This window comes from Hordeum vulgare, chromosome 5H (assembly GCF_904849725.1).
Source record: "Hordeum vulgare subsp. vulgare chromosome 5H, MorexV3_pseudomolecules_assembly, whole genome shotgun sequence".
Lineage (NCBI taxonomy): Eukaryota > Viridiplantae > Streptophyta > Magnoliopsida > Poales > Poaceae > Hordeum > Hordeum vulgare.
This window is the reverse complement of record NC_058522.1, coordinates 534,558,382-534,583,991: the sequence shown is the minus strand read 5'-3', so window position 1 is coordinate 534,583,991 and position 25,610 is coordinate 534,558,382.

The following is a 25,610-nucleotide window of genomic DNA, read 5'->3' as shown; positions in this document are numbered from 1 at the left end:
TAGTAAACGCATCTGCAAGCACACACGTTAGTATAAAGAAAACCCTATGGCTCCTGCCGGTTGCCGTACCATCGACGTGCAAGTCGATATTTCTATTACAACATGAACATCTCATACATCCAATATATCACATCACATCATTGGCCATATCACATCACAAGCATACCCTGCAAAAACAAGTTAGACGTCCTCTAATTTTGTTGTTGCATGTTTTACGTGGTGACCATGGGTATCTAGTAGGATCGCATCTTACTTACGCAAACACCACAACGGAGATATATGAGTTGCTATTTAACCTCATCCAAGAACCTCCTCGGTCAAATCCGATTCAACTAAAGTTGGAGAAACCGACACTTGCCAGTCATCTTTGAGCAACGGAGTTACTCGTAACGATGAAACCAGTCTCTCGTAAGCGTACGAGTAATGTCGGTCCAAGCCGCTTCAATCCAACAATACCGCGGAATCAAGAAAAGACTAAGGAGGGCAGCAAAACGCACATCACCGCCCACAAAAACTTTTGTGTTCTACTCGAGAAGACATCTACGCATGAACCTAGCTCATGATGCCACGGTTGGGGAACGTCGCATGGGAAACAAAAATTTTCCTACGCGCACGAAGACCTATCATGGTGATGTCCATCTACGAGAGGGGATGAGTGATCTACGTACCCTTGTAGATCGTACAGTAGAAGCGTTAGAGAACGTGGTTGATGTAGTGGAACGTCCTCACGTCCCTCGATCCGCCCCGCGAACAATCCCGCGATTAGTCCCACGATCTAGTACCGAACGGACGGCACCTCCGCGTTCAGCACACGTACAGCTCGACGATGATCTCGGCCTTCTTGATCCAGCAAGAAAGACGGAGAGGTAGAAGAGTTCTCCGGCAGCGTGACGGCGCTCCGGAGGTTGGTGATGACCTTGTCTCAGCAGGGCTCCGCCCGAGCTCCGCAGAAACGCGATCTAGAGGAAAAACCGTGGAGGTATGTGGTCGGGCTGCCGTGGAAAAGTCGTCTCAAATCAGCCCTAAAACCTCCGTATATATAGGTGGGAGGGAGGGGACCTTGCCTTGGGGCTCAAGGAGCCCCAAGGGGGTCGGCCGAGTCCAAGGGGGGAGGACTCCCCCCCCCAAACCGAGTTGGGCTTGGTTTGGTGGGAGGGAGTCCCCCTTCCTTCCCACCTCCTCCTTTTTTTTTCCTTTCCTCTTGATTTTCTTTTCCTTGGCGCATAGAGCCCTTTTGGGCTGTCCCACCAGCCCACTAAGGGCTGGTGTGCCACCCTCAAGGCCTATGGGCTTCCCCGGGGTGGGTTGCCCCCCCCCCCCCCGGTGAACTCCCGGAACCCATTCGTCATTCCCGGTACATTCCCGGTAACTCCGAAAACCTTCCGGTAATCAAATGAGGTCATCCTATATATCAATCTTCGTTTCCGGACCATTCCGGAAACCCTCGTGACGTCCGTGATCTCATCCGGGACTCGGAACAACATTCGATAACCAACCATATAACTCAAATACGCATAAAACAACGTCGAACCTTAAGTGTGCAGACCCTGCGGGTTCGAGAACTATGTAGACATGACCCGAGAGACTCCTCGGTCAATATCCAATAGCGGGACCTGGATGCCCATATTGGATCCTACATATTCTACGAAGATCTTATCGTTTGAACCTCAGTGCCAAGGATTCATATAATCCCGTATGTCATTCCCTTTGTCCTTCGGTATGTTACTTGCCCGAGATTCGATCGTCAGTATCCGTATACCTATTTCAATCTTGTTTACCGGTTAGTCTCTTTACTCGTTCCGTAATACAAGATCCCGCAACTTACACTAAGTTACATTGCTTGCAAGGCTTGTGTGTGATGTTGTATTACCGAGTGGGCCCCGAGATACCTCTCCGTTTACACGGAGTGACAAATCCCAGTCTTGATCCATACTAACTCAACTAACACCTTCGGAGATACCTGTAGAGCATCTTTATAGTCACCCAGTTATGTTGCGAAGTTTGATACACACAAAGCATTCCTCCGGTGTCAGTGAGTTATATGATCTCATGGTCATAGGAATAAATACTTGACACGCAGAAAACAGTAGCAACAAAATGACACGATCAACATGCTACGTCTATTAGTTTGGGTCTAGTCCATCACGTGATTCTCCTAATGACGTGATCCAGTTATCAAGCAACAACACCTTGTTCATAATCAGAAGACACTGATTATCTTTGATCAACTGGCTAGCTAACTAGAGGCTTGCTAGGGACGGTGTTTTGTCTATGTATCCACACATGTAAATGAGTCTTCATTCAATACAATTATAGCATGGATAATAAACGATTATATTGATACAGGAATTATAATAATAACTATATTTATTATTGCCTCTAGGGCATAATTCCAACAGAAAGAGGGGATGCCTTCCCGGGGCATCCCCAAGCTTAGGCTTTTTGGTGTCCATGAATTGGCTTGGGATGCCTTGGGCATCCCCAATCTTTAGCTCTTTCCACTCTTTATCTCTTTGTCCATGAGAACATCACCCAAAACATGAAAACTTCACAACACAACACTTAAACAGAAACTCGTGATAATATTAGCACAAGAAAACAAACTACCACTTCTTTTGGTACTGTAGCAAACTTGAATTCTATCTATATTGGTGTTCGGCTACTGTATTTTCACTTTTCCATGGCTAGTACCCCCCGATACTAAACATAGTTTCATCAAAACAAGCAACCAACTCAACAAAAACAGAATCTGTCAAAATCAGACCAGTCTGTAGCAATCTGTATACTTCGTATACTTCTGGTACCTCAAAAAATCTGAAACATTACGACGGCCTGGGAAAAAGGCATATCAACCAGAAGCAAAAAAGAATCAACTCAAAAGATCTTTCTGAATAAAAATGAAAAATCATCTCGTGAGCGAAAAGTTTCTGTCTTTTTCCAGCAGGATCAAACAACCATTACCAAGACTAGTCATAAAGGTTTTGCTTGGCTCAAACACAAAAAGAAACACAAAAAACACAATCACAACAGAATTGTGAAGGTATGGATGCAACACAACAAAAAGAAAAAGATAAATTCATTGGGTTGCCTCCCAACAAGCGCTATTGTTTAACGCCCTTAGCTAGGCATAAAAGCGATAGAATCACGTATCATCGTCTTTGGTGCTCAAACCATAAGTGGCCCTCATCATGGATTCATAGGGAATCTTATTTTCTTTATAGGAAAGTGTTCCATGCCCTTCCTTAAAGGAAATTGAAATACAATATTCCCTTCCTTCATATCAATGATAGCACCGATAGTCCTTAGGAAAGGTCTACCAAGGATAATAGGGCATGTAGGATTGCAATCAATGTCAAGCACAATGAAATCCACGCGTACATAGTTCCTATTTGCAACAATAAGAACATTATTGATCCTTCCCATGGGTTTCTTGACAGTAGAATCAGCAAGATGCAAATTAAGACAGAACTCTTCAATCTCATTAAAACCCAGAACATCACATAAAGACTTTGGAATCGCAGAAACACTAGCACCCAAATCACACAAAGCATTGCATTCATAGTTTTTGATTTTGATTTTGATGGTAGGTTCCCACTCATCATGAAGCTTTCTAGGGATAGAGACTTCCAATTCAAGTTTCTCTTCAAGAGATTTTATCATAGCTTCGACGATATGATCGGTAAAGGCCTTGCTTTGGCTATAAGCGTGTGGAGAGTTTAACATGGATTGCATCAAAGAAATGCATTCAATCAAGGAGCAACTATCATAATTGAATTCCTAGAAATCCACGGTAGTAATTTCATTACTACTCAAAGTTTTAACGTCTTCTACTCCACTTTCAATGCTTTTAGCATCAAGATAGATGGACTCCGAATCATTGGGGCACATTTCAACCAAAGTGGATTCATATCCAGCCCCATAATCATTAGGTTTGACACAAGAAAACAAAGATTCAATGGGAGTCACACCAAGCACTTTAAGATCTTCGTGATTCTCATCACGAGAACTCGCCTTTTTAAGCCATTCATGTCTAGCACGAATTTGGGCGTTTCTTTCTTGGCTCTCAATCATGGAAACACACATAGATTTAAAAGTTTCATCCATGTTGATTTTGGGAGGATCACATCTAACTTTGAAAGCATCAACATCACTAGAAATTCTATCAACGCTCTTAGCCAAATCGTCAATTTTGAGTAGCTTTTCCTCTATGAACGCATTGAAAATCTTTTGAGAGTTGATGAACTCTTTGATATTACTCTCTAGATAATAGGGTAATTTATTGTAATTTCCATGAGTATTGTTGTAGGAGTTGCCAAAATTATTAGAGGAGTTACTAGGAAAAGGCCTAGGAACATAGTTTCTTCTAAAAGCATTGTTGTTGCCAAAGTTATTCCTCCCAACAAAATTAACGTCCAAGCTAGCGTTGCTACTCTCAATCAAAGAAGACAAGGGCATATCATTGGGATCGAAAGGATCACTTCTACTAGCAACCAAATTCATTAACTCGTCAATCTTAGCACTCAACGCGTTAATTTCCTCTATAGCGTGTACCTTCTTACTAGTAGGTGACCTTTCAGAGTGCCACTGAGAGTAGTTTGTCATGATGTTGTCTAGGAGTTTTGTGGCTTCCCCTAACGTGATTTCCATGAACGTTCCACATGAGGTGGAGTCCAAGATATTTCTAGAAGCAAAATTCAAGCCAGCGTAAAAGATTTGAATAACCATCCAAAGACTCAAGCCATGAGCGGGACAATTTCTGATCATTAATTTGATTCTCTCCCAAGATTGTGCAACATGTTCATTGTCAAGTTGCTTGAAATTCATGATATCATTACGGAGAGAGATATTCTTAGCCGGCGGAAAATACTTGGATATATAAGCATCTTTGCACTTATCCCAAGAATCGATGCTATTTTGGGCAAAGAAGAAAACCAAGTTTTTGCGCGATCTCGCAACGAGAAAGGAAAAAAGCTTCAATTTAATCACGTCATTATCCACATATTTCTTCTTTTGCATATCGCAAAGCTCAATGAAGGTATTGAGATGGGATGCGGCATCTTCACTAGGAAGGCCAGTGAATCGCTCTTTCATAACAAGATTCAACAAAGCGGCATTGATTTCATATGACTCCGCACTAGTGGCGGGAGCAATCGGAGTACTAATAAAATCATTATTATTAGTATTCGAGAAGTCACAAAGTTTGGTGTTTTCATTCATGGTGACTTCGGCAAGCAGGCAAGCACACAAGCAAACAAAGAGAAGGCAAGAAAAAAGGGCGAACAAAAAGGGCGAACGAAAAAGGCAAACAAAAAGGCAAATTGGTGAAGTGGGGGAGAGGAAAACGAGAGGCAACTGTCAAACAAAGTAAATGCAAGAGATGAGTTTGCGACACCTACTTGGATGAGTTCTTGACTTGATCTTCCTCCCCGGCAACGGCGCCAGAAATTCTTCTGCTATGGCAACAAAAGTCCTTCCCTCGCGCTAGGAATTCTTCTTGTTACTTCTCTGGTTTGCATCGATTTTACCCTTGAAGAGGAAAGGGTGATGCAGCAAAGGAGCAGTAAGTATTTCCCTCAGTTTGAGAACCAAGGTATCGATCCAGAAGGAGGGTCTCGTCAAGTCCAGAGTACCTACGCAAACACAAACAAGCTTGCACCCAACGCTTCAAAGGGGTTGTCAATCCCTTCAAGATTGTTTGCAAAGCGAGATCTGAACGCGAAAAGTGCAACGAAGTAAAAAGTGTAAGGCTGAAAATATGGTGTGGAGTAGACCCGGGGGCCATAGTCTTCACTAGAAGTTTCTCTCAAAATAGCAAATATCACGGTGGGTGAACAAATTACTGTCGAGCAATTGATAGAACCGCGCAAAGTCATGACGATATCTAAGGCAATGATCATACATATAGGCATCACGTCGGAGACAAGTAGACCGATACTTTCTACATCTACTACTATTACTCCACACATCGACCGCAATCCAGCATGCATCTAGTGTATTGAGTTCATGACGAACAAAGTAACGCCTTAAGCAAGATGACATGATGTAGAGGGATAATCTCAAACCAATGATGAAAACCCCATCTTTTTACCCTTGATGGCAACAACACGATGCGTGCCTCGCTACCCCTTCTGTCACTGGGTGAGGTCACCGCACGGTATGAACCCAAAACCAAGCACTTCTCCCATTGCAAGAATCATAGATCTAGTTGGCCAGACAAAACCCACAACTCGAAGAGAATTACAAGGATATGAAATCATGCATAAGAGAGATCCGAAGAAACTCAAATAAGATTCATAGATAATCTGATCATAAATCCACAATTCATCGGATCTCGACAAACACACCGCAAAAGAAGATTACATCGGATAGATCTCCATGAAGATCATGGAGAACTTTATATTGAAGATCCAAGAGAGAGAAGAAGCCATCTAGTTACTAGCTATGGACCCGTAGGTCTATGGTGAACTACTCACGCATCATCAGAGAGGTCATGGTGTTGATGAAGAAGCCCTCCGTATCCGAATCCCCCCTCCGGCAGGGCACCAGAACATGCCCCAGATGGGATCTTGCGGAGACAGAAGTTTGCGGCGGCGGAAAAGTACTTTCGATGATCTCCTGATTTTTTGGGATTTTTAGGGAATATATAGGCGCAACCCCTAGGTCAGAGGGCGCTCAGGGGGCCCACAAGCATGTGGGCTGCGGCCTACCCCCCTGGCCGTGGGGTGGGGGCTTGTGGGGCCCCTGAGGCTCCCCTGCCTTGGCTCCCAAGCTTCCTGATCTTCTTCCGTTACGAAAATAATATTTTCGCGGATTTTCTTCCGTTTGGACTTTCTTTCAAAATCTCCTCTGAAAGGGGTCAAAAACATGGAAAAACAGGAATTCGCACTTGGCACTGAGTTAATAAGTTAGTCCCAGAAAATATATAAAAGGCATGCAAAACATCCAAAGTTTGACAAGATAATAGCATGAAACCATCAAAAATTATAGATACATTGGAGACGTATCAATTGGGCATCCCCAAGCTTGAGCTTTTGTATCTCGTTTAATCCTCTCATATCATGCTTTCACCTATTATCAAAAACTTCATCCACACAAAACTCAAAAAGAACTCATGAGATAGGTTAGTACACACAATAATAAATCAACTCTTCATGTATTGCGAAGACAACTTGTATAATAATTTTAAAACATCATCTATTGTTTACTATAATTTCCACAATTTATATCTACCAATATAGGCTATGAAAACTATAGCATAAGTAGATAACAAAACTATGTGACTAAAGAGATAGCCACGGGATTTTGTATTACGGAATGAGTAAAGAGACTTGCCAGTAACGAGATTCAAATAGGTATAGAGATACCAACGATCGAATCTCGGGCAAGTAACGTACCGAAGGACAAAGGGAATGTTATATGGGATTAACTGAATCCTTGACATAGAGGTTCAACCGATTAAAGATCTTCGTAGAATACGTAGGATCCAATATGGACATCTAGGTCCGGCTATTGGATATTGACCGGAGAGTGTCTCGGTCATGTCTACATAGTTCTCGAACCCGCAGGGTCTGCACACTTAAGGTTATGTGACGTTTTGATATAGTTGAATTATTGATGTTGGTAACCAAATGTTGTTCAGAGTCACGGATGAGATCCCCAACGTCACGAGGTTTTACGGAATAGTCCGGAGATGAAGATTGATATATAGGAAGTATCCATTTTGCTTCCAGAAGGATTTCAGGCATTACCGGTAAAGTACCGGGAGTGACGAATGGGGTCCTGAGTTCCACCGGGGGGGCACCCACCCGGGAAGGGACCAAACAGGCCCAAGGGTGGCGCACCAGCCCCTGGTGGGCTGGTGGCCAGCCCAAGGGGGCCTATTCGACCGAAGTGGAGAAGGAAAGAGAAGTGGGGCCAAACCAAATTGGAGAGGAGTTCTCCTCCTCCAAACCGTATTGGAGGAGGACTCCTCCCTCCTCCTTGCGTCGGCCGAACCCTAGGGAAAGTCCCTAGGGCGCCACCCCTCCCCTCCCTCCTATATATAGTGGAGGGTAGAGAGGCTTTTTGCACCTCAAGCCATGGCGCAACCCTCTCTCCCTCCACCACCTCCTCACACCCCGTAGCTAGCTCGGCATGGTACGACGAAGCCTTGCCGGAGTAGCTCCACCATCGTCATTGTCATGCCGACGTGCTGTCGGAGAATTCATTTATCTCTACGTGCCTCTTGTTGGATCAAGAAGGCGAAGATCGTCATCGAGCTGTACGTGTGCTGAAAGCGGAGGTGTCGTCCGTTCGACGCTAGATTGAGACGAATTCATGAGATGGATTGCGATTTGGATCGCGAAGACGTTCGACTACATCAACCGTGTTTTTTAACGCTTCCAGCTTAGTGATCTATAAGGGTATGTGGATCCGATCTTTCCTCTGTAGATGGTCATCGCCATGGTTAGATTTTATGTGTGCGTGATACGTCCCAAACATATCTATTATTTCTGGTTGTTCCATGATCTTTTGGGTGCCATTGTTATATGTTTTGCTACACTTCTATATCTTTTTACACATATTTGGACTATCCTACTAACTCAGTGCACCCAGTGCCAATTTCTGTGTGCCGATGTATTTTTTGCATGAGCTTTTACCGATATTTCCAGAGCCCCAAAAATCCCGAGAAAAATATATAAAAATCACCGTGACGGAAGCTTCCACACGCCCGAAGGAGAGGCGGAGGGGGCCACGTGTTACCCAGGCGGCCTGCCCGCGCGGCATAGGGGGAGGCCACGCGAGGAGGCCGCCTGAGCGACTGGGACCACCCGTGGTGCCCTCCTTTGGCCTATATTTAGCCCCGTCGAGGAAACCCTGATTCCGGAAAACTTTTCTCCAAAAGCAATTCCGATCTCCGCCGCCATCGCCGACAAGTTTCGGGGGCATGATTCCTATGCCGGCACCCTATCGGAACGGGGAAGTGCCCCCGGATTCATCTCCATCGACGTTGCTTCCTCCCTCCATGAAGCGGGAGTAGTTCCTCCTCGGGGCTGAGGCCTTCTACCATAGCTATGTGGTCATATCTCTCTCCCATTATGTGATCTTGATTGTGATCATAGGCTATGTTAATCTAGGGTGATCCCATGATGTTTCCCTTCTTCTATGTACTGGATTGATGTACTTACTTGATCTTATCTAGTATAATCCCCAAGACCATGGTGACAGTGGTCTATTGGACATGGATTAGAAGAATATTTTCATGAGTGATTTCCTCTTTTGTGAATTGATTGAAGATTGAGAGTCTCTTTGTGCTTGTCTTTGACTATCCTTGAGATATGTTGTGGTGATTGTGGTACTCTCTTTTGATGACCGCGCTGACATTGGGAAATCCATAGATGAGAACTACGAACTCTTAAGTGTGCTTTTGTAGCCCTACATAATTCTCGTCCTCTCTTGATCACAAAGGAATTACCTCCAAGTACGTCTCCATTGCATGTTTTAGTGGAAATATCATGTGATTAGACCATGTTAATGTTGTTGGGAGTTGCCACTAGTGAAAGTATGAATCCTAGGTCCTATTTCTCACCCTTGTTACACCGTTTATGCTCACTTTTTTCACTTGCTACCTTGCTGCCATTTTTATTTCAGATTTATATTACCTTGCTTTGACACACCTATCACCCTTATTTTACCATCTCTTTGCCGAACTATTGCACCTATACAATTTACCATTGTATTAAGTGTGTTGGGGACACAAGAGACTTTTCGTTTCTTAATTGCAGGGTTGCTTGAGAGAGACCATCTTCAACCTCTACTTCCCTGAGTTCGATAAACCTTAGGTCATCCACTTGAGGGAAATTGCTGTTGTCCTACAAACCTCTGCGCTTGGAGGCCCAACATAGTCTACAAGAATAGAAGCGTGCGTAGACATCAAGCTATTTCTGGCGCTGTTGCCAGGGAGGTGAGTGCTTGAAGGTATATTTTTAGATCTTGCAATTATATCTTTTCGTTTCTTGATTTTATTTTCACTGGTTAGGCTTATGGAAAACTGTACTCTTAGTTCGCTGCTTGGGGAAGGCCGCTTTACCACACCCGTGGTAGAGAAGTCTCCTCACCTACTGAACATATCCCATTCAAAATACCACTTGGGATATTTGAAATAATTAGGAAGGATTGTTATGATGGAACAGTTCATCCTAGTGATCATTTGTTGAAACTTACAGAACTTTGCGAGTTGCTTAAGATTTTAGGTTTGACAAGAGATCGAGTCATGAGCAAATTATTTGCCTTGTCACTAAAAGGAAAAAAGCATTGGAATGGTATAGGCTACTCGATGATTCTCACCTACGGGATTGGGAAGAGATCCAGTCTCTCTTTTACTCCAAGTTTTATCCTCTTCATGCAGTCCATGAGAATAGGGATTATGTTTATAATTTCTATCCTCATGACGGAGAGAGCATAGCTCAAGCTTGGGGAAGGCTGAAAACTTTAATGCTAAAATGTCCTAACCATGAGCTCCCCAAAGATATGATTATTACTAATTTCTATGCTAGGCTCTCTCGAGAGGATAAAGACTTTCTCGATGCTTCCTCTATGGGTTCTTTCACAAACGAAAGGATTGTTGCTAAATGGGAACTCCTTGAAAGAATTCAACGCAATACTAAAGATTGGGAGATCGACAAAGGTAAAGAGTCGGGTATAAATTATGAGTATGATTGCATTAAGACCTTTGTTGAAACTGCAAGTTTTAATAAGTTTAGTGCTAAGTTTGGGCTTGATTCTCAACTCCTTGTTCATTTCCTCAAATCTTTTGCTTCACATCTTAATATGCCTAAGGAGAATTGGACCAAGCATCATGAACCTTTTAAAGAGATTTGCAAAGAAGATGCAATTGTTAATGATGATTGCAACATGCATGATCCAATTCCTGAAAATGAAGTTTTATATAAGCATGTTAATTTTTGTGGAGTTGATAGACCTTGTGAAAGGCCTATGATTGAAGAAGAGAAGTATTGTAAGCAACATAAGCACGAAAGAACAATCACTTGTGTTAGAGATTTAAATGAAATTGCTAGAGAATTGTGTGACCTTTATCCTTTTACTTGTGAACTTTGTGGTATAGAGGGTCACTTTAATTTTCAATGCATGAACTTTCAAAACATAATTGTTAACCAGTTGTGTGATAACATGATCACTTATGATTTTTAGGATGAACTTATGTTACTTTTGATGTGTGAAGAGTTATCAGAAAAAACTTCTTGGCTAGATGATAATGCCTTAGGAATAAACAACACTTTGCAAAATTGCCATCTCTATTGTGTTGTTAGTTGCCATGAAAACGATTACATAAGTAAGATTAGAAAGGAGGGAACTTTACCAAAGCATAAAAATGTCTCTCATGTTTCCACTTATAAAAATGAGAGTTTCTCCCAAGTTTCCCCTATTGTTTCTAGTGATAAACCAGATTATTTGGAGAAGCTTCCTATCCAACCACTCCCTCCTAAGGTGAAGAAGAAGAAAAAGAAGAGGAGGAAGAGGAACAAGAAGGAAGAAGAATGGGTATCAACCTGGCCTGAGCATATTTCTCGCATTAACTTTTATCCTAAGAGAAAAAAAATTATGGAGGATGGTGAGCTTGATTGTTATTATCTTTATGATAAGTCCGTAGGTACTATAGAAGATGATTTTGATTATGATATGCATGTTACTTATTGTGATTGGGAGGATGATGATAATGCTACTTATGATCTTGAAAACCTTTTTGGTACCAACTTTGAAAATCATGATATGGAAAGATCTAAGCTTGGGAATGATAGGATTGCAAGTCCTTTACCCATTAGTGATGTGATTACTGATAATTCTTTTGCTAGTAAGAATAAAGATAACATGTTTACAAATATAGTTGCTAGCAATAATAATGCTCTTCTCTACCATGATGATGTTATAACTCCTATCTATAGTGATTGTAAAGATACCTATGACATAAGGAGAAATTATCCATACGAAACTTGTCATAATCATGGAGGGAATTACTCCCTTGCTGAACATCATCTCCCCAATACACAATTAATCTATAGTGTTCAGGTTGTTTATGATAGTCCTACTCCCACTATTATCAACGAGGAAGATTATGCTTATGTGGAGAGTAAGAGTACCTTTTTGCATGTGGATCATGGTAATAATGCTTTATGTGATACTTATATTATTGAGTTTATTCATGACCCCGTTGAAAATTATTATGAGAAGGGAACATATGCATATAGATATTCCAATAATATCAAGTTCCCTCGCTTTATATTGAAGGTTTTGAAGCTGCACTTGTTTTGCCTTCCTATGCTTATTGCTTTGTGCTTCAATGAATTATTCTATTGCAATATTCCTATGCATAGGAAGCATGTAAGACTTAAATGTGTTTGGTATTTTATTCTTGATGCTCTCTTCTGTTCTAAAACTCTTATTCCTACGAGAGCATCATTAAAATCTTAAGCCTATCTTTATGGCTATAAAGAAAGAGCTCTCGGGAGACAACCCTTGTTATCTTTACTTTGGCTTTTACTTTCAGTTTTTAATGGTCTTGATGCGTGTTACTACTGTATCAACATTGTTGCATCTTTATTTTTAACCTTTGTGCCAAGTTATAGCCTCCGATTGCAAGAAAGTTCAAAAAATGTGACATGTTGTCGAGAAACAGATTTTGTCTGCTTGACGGACAAATTCACCAAAATTCACCAGATCATCTTTTTGATCTGAATGTTTTTGACAACATGATCCATATAATTGCCTTTCTGGCATCTGTTCTGAGTTTTTTGATTTGAGGTGCATAAGTTCCCCGAATAAATTATTTACTACCTGTTGTTCTGTTTTTCACAGATTCTGCCATGTTTTGTGTTTTCATTGTTTTGCAAATCCTAAGCTTACTTTTTATTTGCAAAAACCTTTTGGCAATCATTGAAGCAGTAGCTTTTAACGAGAATCTTTATTTCTAGCACGTATTGAATTATTTTATTAAGGGTACTAACCACTCTAATCAGCTTACGATGAGTTTCGTATGAAGGGAGTTTTCAAGTATGCGATGGGAGATGATGAAAGAAGATACATGAGTGTCAAGCCCTCAATCTTGGGGATGACCCCATGCAACCCAATAAATATTCAAGGAGACTCAAGCGTCTAAGCTTGGGGATGGCCCCGTGCATCCCCTTCTCTACCAACAATCATCAGTTCGTCCATCTTCATCCTATATTTTTATCACTTCATATGATATGTGCTATGCTTGGAGCGTCCCGCTCTTTACTTTTTAGTTTGTTTTAGTTTTGCTTGATGTTCATAACAAGTCGGAACCTAGCCTACCTTGTTTGGTAGAGAGGCAAGCTCCTTTCCACTCTAGAACACAACATAGGTTTTCATGCTTATCTTTTTGTGTGTTCTTCATCTTTCCATAGCTACTGTCATGCTTAGCTCTTAGTTTTCATGCTTATCTTTTTAAGAGCTTTTATTTAGGTTTCTTTTGGAACTCTCTTGAGTTATCATGCTTATCTTGTCTAGAGAGTTGGCTCGTTGCACTGAGTTGTGTGTCTTGCATGAGTAGGTAACTGAGATTGCTATTTAAGTATATAGTAGTAACCTGCAATAGTTTTGAGGTATTGATTTGAGTAATGTTTGGACTACTGGTGCCAAGAGCTTGAGCCTATTAGTGATAGGTGTCGTATTTTTGGAAATCCGTGTGTTTTTCAAAAACAAAAAATTAGTTGAGAACTCTAGCTACTAAATTGATCGCTAACCTCTGGAGGGGTTGGAATATATAGAGTACCATCACGTTACCATGAGTCGAGGATGCGCAAGGATAACTAAACCCCCAAACACTCCTCCTCGGGGTACTTTTATCTTTGTGAATTTCCTAACTAGATAGAGAGTTACCAATAATAAGTGTATGAGTTCTTCAGACTAATGTGAGTATTCGATTGTTGGCACTTCCACCATCCATATTTTGCTAGCCTCTTCGGTACCGTGCATTGCCCTTTCTCATCTTGAGAGTTGGTGCAGACTTTGCCTGTGCATCCAAATCCATGACATGATACGCTATGTCATACATAAGCCTCATTGTATCTTTCCTAAAAACAGCCACCATACCTACCTTTTAAGGCATTTCCATAGCCTTTCTGAGATACATTTCCATCCAACATCCACCATCTCATAACTTGATCTTCATGTCGTACATGCTTTTGCTTGATCGTAGAGCTGCATGATAGTTGGGCCTTGCCCAAATTATTGCTACATGAAGCGCTAGTATCATTGCATATCCTGCTACACTCGCAGAGGCATGCATTTGCATACATCATGATAGTTTTAATTTGTCTTTATGTTGAGTACTTCTTATAAAGCGTGATGATCTTCTTTTTATTCATGTAAAACATAGAGTGTTGCCCTTAAGTGAGGGAAAGATCCCAAAGAGTACAAAAAATATCCCAAAGAGGACAAATGAGAGATAAATAGAAAGAGCCAAAGAGGCCACAAAAAATATATAAAAAAGAGAAAATAAAAATAAAAAGAGAGAAGGGGGCAACACTACTATTACTTTTGAAAGATCCACAGTCGTACTCCATTGCTATATTTGTACTACATAGAGATTATCATTCATGTATAACTATGTGGGGACCCTTACACTATAGAACTTGGTTTGCATATTCCAATGACGAGCCTCCTCAAATTAGCTCTAGGTCTTCATGAGCAAACAAGTTGGATGCACCCCCACTAGTTCCATTGCAGAGCTTACCTTAGCTCATATGTGCATCCGTTACATGGCAATCCCTACTCCTCACATCATATCTATCATTTGGCTTTCTCTCGGCTATGGTTGTCCTCATTGATGTGAGCCTTTCACACCCTTTTGTTTTCCTTCCCCATCATTATTCTATTTGCCATCCTAAGTGCCAACATATCTTGCTTACGCTCATCCATTGCATGAGTACTCAAAGTCGAAAGGGAGAGGATCATTTTGACTTGTGCCTGACTAGTGGTCTCGGGATGAGTCAAAATAAGATTCTGAAGGAGACCAAGTGTGAGGTTTAGTAGATTGAGTTCTCAATAAAAAATAATTTTATGATCTCAACCCATCTCCCACTTCTTGCACGCAAACACCATTTGGAGACATTCGAGTCACGGACAGCAAGAGCTCTTGCACCTTTATGTTCTTACTTTGCTAATTTCAATACTAGATATAGACTCTTGCTTGTTATTATCTTGACTTGAATTGCATATCTTACTTGCTTTACTTTGAAGTTCTTATATGTGTGTTAGCATGTCACCACATAATTATTGTGTTATCATTTACCTACTCGAGGACAAGCAGGAATTAAGCTTGGGGATGTTGATACGTCCCAAACATATCTATAATTTTTGCCACTAGTGAAAGTATGAAGCCTAGGCCCTATTTCTCACCATTGTTACACCGTTTATGCTCATTTTTGTCACTTGCTACCTTGCTGCCATTTTTATTTCAGATTTATATTACCTTCCTTTGCCACACCTATCACCCTTATTTTACCATCTCTTCGCCGAACTAGTGCACCTATACAATTTACCATTGTATTAAGTGTGTTGGGGACACAAGAGACTTCTCTATTCTTAATTGCAGGGTTGCTTGAGAGAGACCATCTTCAACCTCTACTTCCCTGAGTTCGATAAACCTTAGGTCATCCACTTGAGGGAAATTGCTGCTATCCTACAACCTCTGCGCTTGAGGGAAATTGCTTCTTACCATTCCTAACCTCCTCGTGACGTCCGGGATCTCATCCGAGACTCCGAACAACCTTCGGTCACCAACACAATAACTCAACTATATCTATATCGTCACCGAACGTTAAGTGTGCAGACCCTACGGGTTCGAGAACTATGCAAACATGACCGAGACACCTCTACGGTCAATAACCAATAGCTGGACCTGGATGCCCATATTGGTTCCTACATATTCTACGAAAATCTTTATCGGTCAAACCATGATGTCAAGGATTCAACCAATCCCGTATGGAGTTCCCTTTGTCCATCGGTATGTTACTTCCCTGAGATTCGATCGTCGTTATGTCCATACCTAGTTCAATCTCGTTACTGGCAAGTCTCTTTACTCGTTCCATAATACAAGATCATGTGACTAACTCATTAGTCACATTGCTTGCAAGCTTGTTGTGATGTTGTATTACCGAGTGGGCCGCGAGATACCTCTCCGTCACAGGAGTCACAAATCCCAGTCTTGATCCATGCCAACTCCATAGACATCCTCGGAGATACCTACAGAGCATCTTTTTAGTCACCCAGTTACGTTATGACGTTTGATACACACAAGGCATTCCTCCGGTGTCAGTGAGTTGCGTGATCTCATGGTCATAGGACCAGACACATTGACATGCAGAAAACAATAGTAGTAAATTGGATACGATCAAACGCTATGCTTAAGGTTTGGGTCTTGTCCATCACATCATTCTCCTCATGATGTGAACCCGTTATCAAATGACAACTCATGTCTATGGCTAGGAAACCTTAGCCATCTTTGATCAACGAACTAGTCTAGTAGAGGCTCACTAGGGATATGGTGTTGTCTAAATATACACACATGTATTTGAGTTTCCAATCAATACAATTATAGCATGGATAATAAATGATTACCATGAACAAAGAAATATGACAATAACTAATTTATTATTGCCTCTAGGGCATATTTCCAACACTTCTTGGCACCCGAGCGGCGGCGACCTACCATGCATTACTCTTCCTTGCTGTCGGCGGTGCCCAAAGACATGCCAACTTCGTGGTCGTTGTGGCGGGGTGTGGCCGTGGCAAAGCTGATGATGTCCTTCTAGTCGTCGCTCTTGCCGAACACCTCATTCACCACCTCGTCAATCTCGTTGTAGGCACCTTGTAACTCCGCCTGACGGAGGTAGTACCATCAACAATCGTGATGAATGTCACGGGAAGAGTGGTACGAGTCAAGCAACGACTCTTGCCCCGACACATCCATGTCATGCGTGATGGTCGTGCCAGCGGCAAGTTTCGCATCCCGCGTCGGTGCTCATCGAGGAGATGGAAGTTGTAGGCCTGGTCGTCTTGCACCCGTCGGAACATGTCCTCCCTCTTCTACTAGCGAGGAGGGTGGCGTCGGCTCATTCTCCTCCACATCCTCCATTGGGACATCGTCGGCCTCCATCTGCCTGTCGGTCGGTCGGCAACACTGACAGCCATCTCCTTCTTCTGCTCGGACGAGACATTGTCCCAGGGAGCTTTGGAGCGCCAGGAGGCCATGACGGGCATGGTGCCGAGAGGAGAAAGTGGTCGGAGGAGGATGATAGTGGCTATGGCCGGCAGGGAGTTTATCGGGCATATGACAATGGAACACGACGGTGTGGTTAATGGTGGGCGGCAGATAGACGGAGGGGTGACGCCGGAGTAGGTTCCTCAGCAACCGCATATCATTAATGTAGGGCGACGGATCGACAAGGTGACATTTGAGCACAGAGCAGTTGCCTCCACCGGCAAACCACGTGGGCGCTCTCTCAGTCGACACGAGCTTCAATGCAAGCAGCGTTGCGGCGTCCGCTCTAGCCATGCATGAATGCGGTACTGACACTTCGGAGCAACACTCACCATTTCAGATAGGAAACGTGCATGGTTGAGGGAGAGATTTAATGATGGGCGAGGATAGTAAGAAGTGGACGTGGCAGCGGTAGGAACGTCTACAAAACCCTCTCTAGTTTGTGTATAAGTACAAGTTGCGTACTCAATTGTTCGTGTGCCGAAATGGCGTCAAGACGAGTGACAAGTGCAGCGACACCAATGTCACGTGTCCAACACTAAGAGCAAGTATAATAGGATGTTGTAGGCGTATAGTATATTTGGGTTGAGTTGGAAGAGAGGGGAAAGAAAAAAAAAAGAGAAACGTGTTATAAACTAACAACCAGCGATAGTATGTGTTACTAGACAATTTATAAGATACTAGCAAAAGGGCCCGTGCGTTGCAACGGAAGAAAAAAAATCATAACATTCAATGATCATAATCACATTTTGCTGCATCACCGAGATACACTATCATTCTCAATTCCGTGAAATCAAGAATATTTTTTAAACTCTTGAACATATTTGAAATCGTGATTATTTTTCAAATTCATGAACAATTTTACAATCTTTTGATATTTTTGAAAATCAAGAACATTTTTGTTATTTGCAAACAACTTTTTAATTGTGAATATTTTTTTAACAATTTTCCTCCATATCACCTCTAGCGTGTCTACCTTTGGAAACATTAATCATGGCATGTTCTTTTGCGTGTCAATTTTCTTCCGGTAATCTCCCCCATAATCATCTCACAAGTTTTCATTTCCCCTTTATTTGCCGATAAGTGAGGTTTTGAAGTATGCAGTGAAGTGAAATAAGCATAAGGTCCATCATTTATAAATATGAACATCTTTTATTATAAGCATCCTATTGTGTAGTAATATTGGTTCAAAGAACAGAGCAATGGTGCAACCTGCAGTTTTGATGATATACCTTGCTGTTTTGCAAGGCCTTCATCATTTGACTCAAAAGGGAAAAGATGTATCACGCCATCACGCTCCAATTACACTTCATAATATAATATGGGGTTATTTGAGAATTAGTTCGTCAACATTCTTATCATTTATGTTGATAAATTACTCCTTGATAATTTGATGATGTATGCTTAGCTTTAAAATGTTCTATTTATGTTTCTCCAGGAGCTATTGATTACCCATCGCTTCTGACACTCTTGAAGCAGCTGATTCCTCCGTTGTCTACTCAGCTAGCTGATCGACGGTCTACCATTGTAAAACAGGTATCCACACATTTATCTTCTTTTGATAAGTATCTTTTATCAGGAAACCCTCTATTTTTTTGCTGCAAAACGAGTTGAATACTTGATTGGATGAATGTGCTCAAATTGAAAACTTACTTCCTGTCTTGTCTTGTATGCCGAGGCATGCCATCTACTTAATGTGCTGTCCAAAGAACTCCTTGGTGACCTTGAGCCATGTGTCGAACAATTTATCTCGGTAAATGATGCAAACAGTTTTTTTCTTCTTCTGTTTTGCTATATTGTTTTAATAAATCTAAAACATTTGTGAAATTTGCAGATGCTTTTTAAGCTTGTTTTCATAACTGTGCTTGTCATCGTTGAATCTTCAGACACCTGCACAAAAACTGTGAGGAAGTTTTATTTCAATATAGTTGCACTTCATGGATGTCATTTGTTTAGTCTCTTTGCTGATATGGGACATCTTGCAGATCCTGCGAAATTGCAAGGTTGCAAGAATTCTTCCTCGTGTAGCTGACACAGCTAAGAATGACCGAAGCGCAATTATCCGTGCTAGGTATGCATGTTCACACTGTCCAGTATACATTTTTCTTCAGTCTACTCAAGTTTACATTTTAATGTATCAGGTGATGCGAATACGCGCTTCTAATATTGGAATATTGGGCTGATGCCCCGGAAATACAACGATCAGCTGATTTATATGAAGATCTAATAAAGTGTTGTGTAGCAGATGCTATGAGTGAGGTATGATCTGTTCGGTGACCTATGGTGCATATAGTGTGTTCATTTTCATTTCAAATCAGGTAGTTAAATAGATTGTTCAATATGTCACACTATCAGGCACCTTCTCTGTGTGGCGTGCTAGTGTTTGTAGAAACAAAGAGTCCAGTCATGGTTCCATTCTGTCGAAATCACACCAAACAGAATGTTAACTGTTTGCAGCACACAAGAGCGAAACAACAAAACTTGCTGGCAGCAATGCTACAATACCCGATAGAACCCTGACTCAGCCCTTACACTTTAATCTATCCCCAACTGGCTGTCTACATGACTGGAGTGTTGGGGAACGTCGCATGGGAAACAAAAATTTTCCTACGCGCACGAAGACCTATCATGGTGATGTCCATCTACGAGAGGGGATGAGTGATCTACGTACCCTTGTAGATCGTACAGCAGAAGCGATTAGAGATCGCGGTTGATGTAGTGGAACGTCCTCACGTCCCTCGATCCGCCCCGCGAACAATCCCGCGATCAGTCCCACGATCTAGTACCGAACGGACGGCACCTCCGCGTTCAGCACACGTACAGCTCGACGATGATCTCGGCCTTCTTGATCCAGCAAGAGAGACGGAGAGGTAGAAGAGTTCTCCGGCAGCGTGACGGCGCTCCGGAGGTTGGTGATGATCTCGTCTCAGCAGGGCTCCGCCCGAGCTCCGCAGAAACGCGATCTAGAGGAAAAACTATGGAGGTATGTGGTCGGGCAGCCGTGAGAAAGTCGTCTCAAATCTGCCCTAAAAGCCCCATATATATAGGAGGAGGGAGGGGGACCTTGCCTTGGGGTCCAAGGGATCCCCAAGGGGTCGGCCGAGCCAGGGGGGAGGACTCTCCCCCCCCCCCCCAAACCGAGTCCTACTTGGTTTGGTGGGAGGGAGTCCTTCCCCTTTCCCACTTCCTCCTTTTTTTTCTTTCCTTTGATTTTTTCTTCCTTGGCGCATAGGGGATTGGTGGGCTGTCCCACCAGCCCACTAAGGGCTGGTGTGACCCCCCCAAATACCTATGGGCTTCCCCGGAGTGGGTTGCCCCCCACCGGTGAACTCCCGGAACCCATTCGTCATTCCCGGTACATTCCCGGTAACTCCGAAAACCTTCCGGTAATCAAATGAGGTCATCCTATATATCAATCTTCGTTTCCGGACTATTCCGGAAACCCTCGTGACGTCCGTGATCTCATCCGGGACTCCGAACAACATTCGGTAACCAACCATATAACTCAAATACGCATAAAACAACGTCGAACCTTAAGTGTGCAGACCCTGCGGGTTCGAGAACTATGTAGACATGACCCGAGAGACTCCTCGGTCAATATCCAATAGCGGGACCTGGATGCCCATATTGGATCCTACATATCCTACGAAGATCTTATCGTTTGAACCTCAGTGTCAAGGATTCGTATAATCCCGTATGTCATTCCCTTTGTCCTTCGGTATGTTACTTGCCCGAGATTTGATCGTCAGTATCCGCATACCTATTTCAACCTCGGTTACCGGCAAGTCTCTTTACTCGTTCCGTAATACAAGATCCCGCAACTTACACTAAGTTACATTGCTTGCAAGGCTTGTGTGTGATGTTGTATTACCGAGTGGGCCCCGAGATACCTCTCCGTCACACGGAGTGACAAATCCCAGTCTTGATCCATACTAACTCAACTAGCACCTTCGGAGATACCTGTAGAGCATCTTTATAGTCACCCAGTTACGTTGCGACGTTTGATACACACAAAGCATTCCTCCGGTGTCAGTGAGTTATATGATCTCATGGTCATAGGAATAAATACTTGACACGCAGAAAACAGTAGCAACAAAATGACACGATCAACATGCTACGTCTATTAGTTTGGGTCTAGTCCATCACGTGATTCTCCCAATGACGTGATCCAGTTATCAAGTAACAACACCTTGTTCATAATCAGAAGACACTGACTATCATCGATCAACTGGCTAGCCAACTAGAGGCATGCTAGGGACGGTGTTTTGTCTATGTATCCACACATGTAAATGAGTCTTCATTCAATACAATTATAGCATGGATAATAAACTATTATCTTGATACAGGAATTATAATAATAACTATACATTTATTATTGCCTCTAGGGCATAATTCCAACAGTCTCCCACTTGCACTAGAGTCAATAATCTAGCCCTCACATCACCATGTGAATTACATTGTTATAAATCTAACACCCATACAGTTCTGGTGTCGATCATGTTTTGGCCGTGGAAGAGGTTTAGTCAGCGGGTCTGCTACATTCAGATCCGTGTGCACTTTGCATATATTTACGTCCTCCTCCTCGACGTAGTCGCGGATGAGGTTGAAGCGTCGTTTGATGTGTCTGGTCTTCTTGTGAAACCTTGGTTCCTTTGCTAAGGCAATGGCACCAGTGTTGTCACAGAACAGGGTTATCGGATCCAGTGCACTTGGCACCACTCCAAGATCCGTCATGAACTGCTTCATCCAGACACCCTCCTTAGCTGCCTCCGAGGCAGCCATGTACTCCGCTTCACATGTGGAATCTGCTACGACGCTTTGCTTGGAACTGCACCAGCTTACTGCACCCCCATTAAGAATAAATACGTATCCGGTTTGCGACTTAGAGTCGTCCGGATCTGTGTCAAAGCTTGCATCGACGTAACCTTTTACGGCGAGCTCTTCGTCACCTCCATACACGAGAAACATCTCCTTAGTCCTTTTCAGGTACTTCAGGATATTCTTGACCGCCGTCCAGTGATCCACTCCTGGATTACTCTGGAACCTGCCTGCCATACTTATGGCCAGGCTAACATCCGGTCTAGTGCACAGCATCGCATACATGATAGAACCTATGGCTGAAGCATAGGGGACGGAGCGCATATGCTCTCTATCTTCATCAGTTGCTGGGCACTGAGTCTTACTCAATCTCGTACCTTGTAACACTGGCAAGAACCCTTTCTTGGACTGTTCCATTTTGAACCTCTTCAAAACTTTATCAAGGTATGTGCTTTGTGAAAGTCCTATCAGGCGTTTTGATCTATCCCTATAGATCTTAATGCCTAGAATGTAAGCAGCTTCTCCTAGGTCCTTCATAGAGAAACTTTTATTCAAGTAACCTTTTATGCTCTCCAAAAGCTCTACGTTGTTTCCAATCAGTAATATGTCATCCACATATAATATTAGAAACGCCACAGAGCTCCCACTCACTTTCTTGTAAATACAAGATTCTCCAACCACTTGTATAAACCCAAATGCTTTGATCACCTCATCAAAGCGTTTGTTCCAACTCCGAGATGCTTGCACCAGTCCATAAATGGATCGCTGGAGCTTGCACACCTTGTCAGCATTTTTAGGATCGACAAAACCTTCGGGTTGCATCATATACAACTCTTCCTTAAGGAAACCGTTAAGGAACGCCGTTTTGACATCCATCTGCCAAATTTCATAATCGAAAAATGCAGCTATTGCTAACATGATTCTGACGGACTTAAGCATCGCTACGGGAGAGAAAGTCTCCTCGTAGTCAATTCCTGGAACTTGTGAAAAACCCTTTGCCACAAGTCGAGCTTTATAAACGGTCACATTACCGTCAGCGTCCGTCTTCTTCTTAAAGATCCATTTGTTCTGAATAGCCTTGCGGCCCTCAGGTAGTATCTCCAAAGTCCATACTTTGTTCTCATACATGGACCCTATCTCGGATTTCATGGCTTCTAGCCATTTGTTGGAATCTGGGCCCACCATTGCTTCTTCATAATTTGCAGGTTCATTGTTGTCTAACAACATGATTGATAAGACGGGATTACCGTACCACTCTGGAGCAGCGCGTGATCTCGTTGACCTGCGTGGTTCAACAGAAACTTGAACTGGAGTTTCATGATCATCATCATTAACTTCCTCCTCAACCGGCGTCGCAACGACAGAGGTTTCCCCTTGCCCTGCGCCACCATCCAGAGGGATGAGAGGTTCGACAACCTCGTCAAGTTCTATCCTCCTCCCACTCAATTCTCTCGAGAGAAACTCCTTCTCGAGAAAAGTTCCGTTCTTAGCAACAAACACTTTGCCCTCGGTTTTGAGATAGAAGGTGTACCCAACTGTCTCTTTTGGGTAACCTATGAAGACGCACTTTTCCGCTTTGGGTTCCAGCTTTTCAGGCTGAAGCTTTTTGACATAAGCATCACATCCCCAAACTTTAAGAAACGACAACTTTGGCCTTTTGCCATACCACAGTTCGTATGGTGTCGTCTCAATGGATTTCGATGGTGCCCTATTTAAAGTGAATGCAGCTGTTTCTAATGCATAACCCCAAAATGATAACGGCAAATCAGTAAGAGACATCATAGATCGCACCATTTCTAACAAAGTACGATTACGACGTTCGGACACACCATTACGCTGTGATGTTCCAGGCGGTGTTAACTGCGAAACAATTCCACATTGTTTTAAGTGAGTACCAAACTCGAAACTCAGATATTCACCCCCACGATCAGACCGTAGGAACTTGATCTTCTTGTTACGATGATTTTCTACTTCACTCTGAAATTGCTTGAACTTTTCAAATGTTTCAGACTTGTGCTTCATCAAGTAGACATAACCATATCTACTTAAATCGTCAGTGAAGGTGAGAAAGTAACGATATCCGCCGCGTGCCTCCACGCTCATTGGACCACACACATCGGTGTGTATGATTTCCAACAAGTCACTTGCACGCTCCATTGTTCCGGAGAACGGAGTCTTAGTCATCTTGCCCATGAGGCACGGTTCGCACGTGTCAAGTGAATCAAAGTCAACTGACTCCAAAAGTCCATCAGCATGGAGTTTCTTCATGCGCTTTACACCAATATGACCCAAGCGGCAGTGCCACAAAAATATGGCGCTATCATTGTTTACTCTAACTCTCTTGGTCTCAATGTTATGTATATGCGTATCTCTATCAAGATTCAATATGAACAATCCTCTCACATTCGGTGCATGACCATAAAAGATGTTACTCATAGAAATAGAACAACCATTATTCTCAGACTTAAAAGAGTAACCGTCTCGCAATAAACAAGATCCAGATATAATGTTCATGCTCAACGCAGGCACTAAATAACAATGATTTAAGTTCATCACTAATCCCGATGGTAGTTGAAGTGACACTGTGCCGACGGCGATTGCATCAACCTTGGAACCGTTTCCTACGCGCATCGTCACTTCGTCTTTCGCCAGCCTTCGTCTATTCCGCAGTTCCTGCTTCGAGTTGCAAATGTGAGCAACAGAACCGGTATCGAATACCCAGGCACTACTACGGGAGCTGGTTAAGTACACATCAATAACATGTATATCAAATATACCTGATTTTTCTTTGCCCGCCTTCTTATCTGCCAGATACTTGGGGCAATTGCGCTTCCAGTGACCCATACCCTTGCAATAGAAGCACTCTGTTTCAGGCTTAGGTCCAGCCTTGGGTTTCTTCGGCGGATTGGCAACAGGCTTGCCGCTCTTCTTCGAATTGCCCTTCTTGCCTTTGCCGTTTCTCTTGAAACTAGTGGTCTTGCTCACCATCAACACTTGATGTTCTTTACGGAGTTCAGACTCTGCGACTTTCAGCATCGCAAACAACTCGCCGGGAGACTTGTTCATCCCTTGCATGTTGTGTTCAACACAAAGCCTTTATAGCTTGGTGGCAGTGATTGAAGGATTCTGTCAGTGATAGCTTCTTGCGGGAGTTCAATCCCCAGTTCAGCTAGACGGTTTGAGTACCCAGACATTTTGAGCACATGTTCACTGACAGACGAGTTTTCCTCCATCTTGCAAGCATAGAATTTATCGGAGGTCTCATACCTCTCGATCCGGGCGTTCTTCTGAAAGATGAACTTCAACTCCTGGAACATCTCAAATGCTCCATGACGCTCAAAGCGACGTTGAAGTCCCGGTTCTAAGCCATACAAGACTGCACATTTAACTATTGAGTAGTCCTCCTTACGCGCTAACCAAGCGTTCTTAACATCCTGATCAGCCGTAGCGGGTGGTTCATCTCCTAGCGCAGCATTAAGGACATAATCCTTCTTTCCAGCTTGTAAGATTA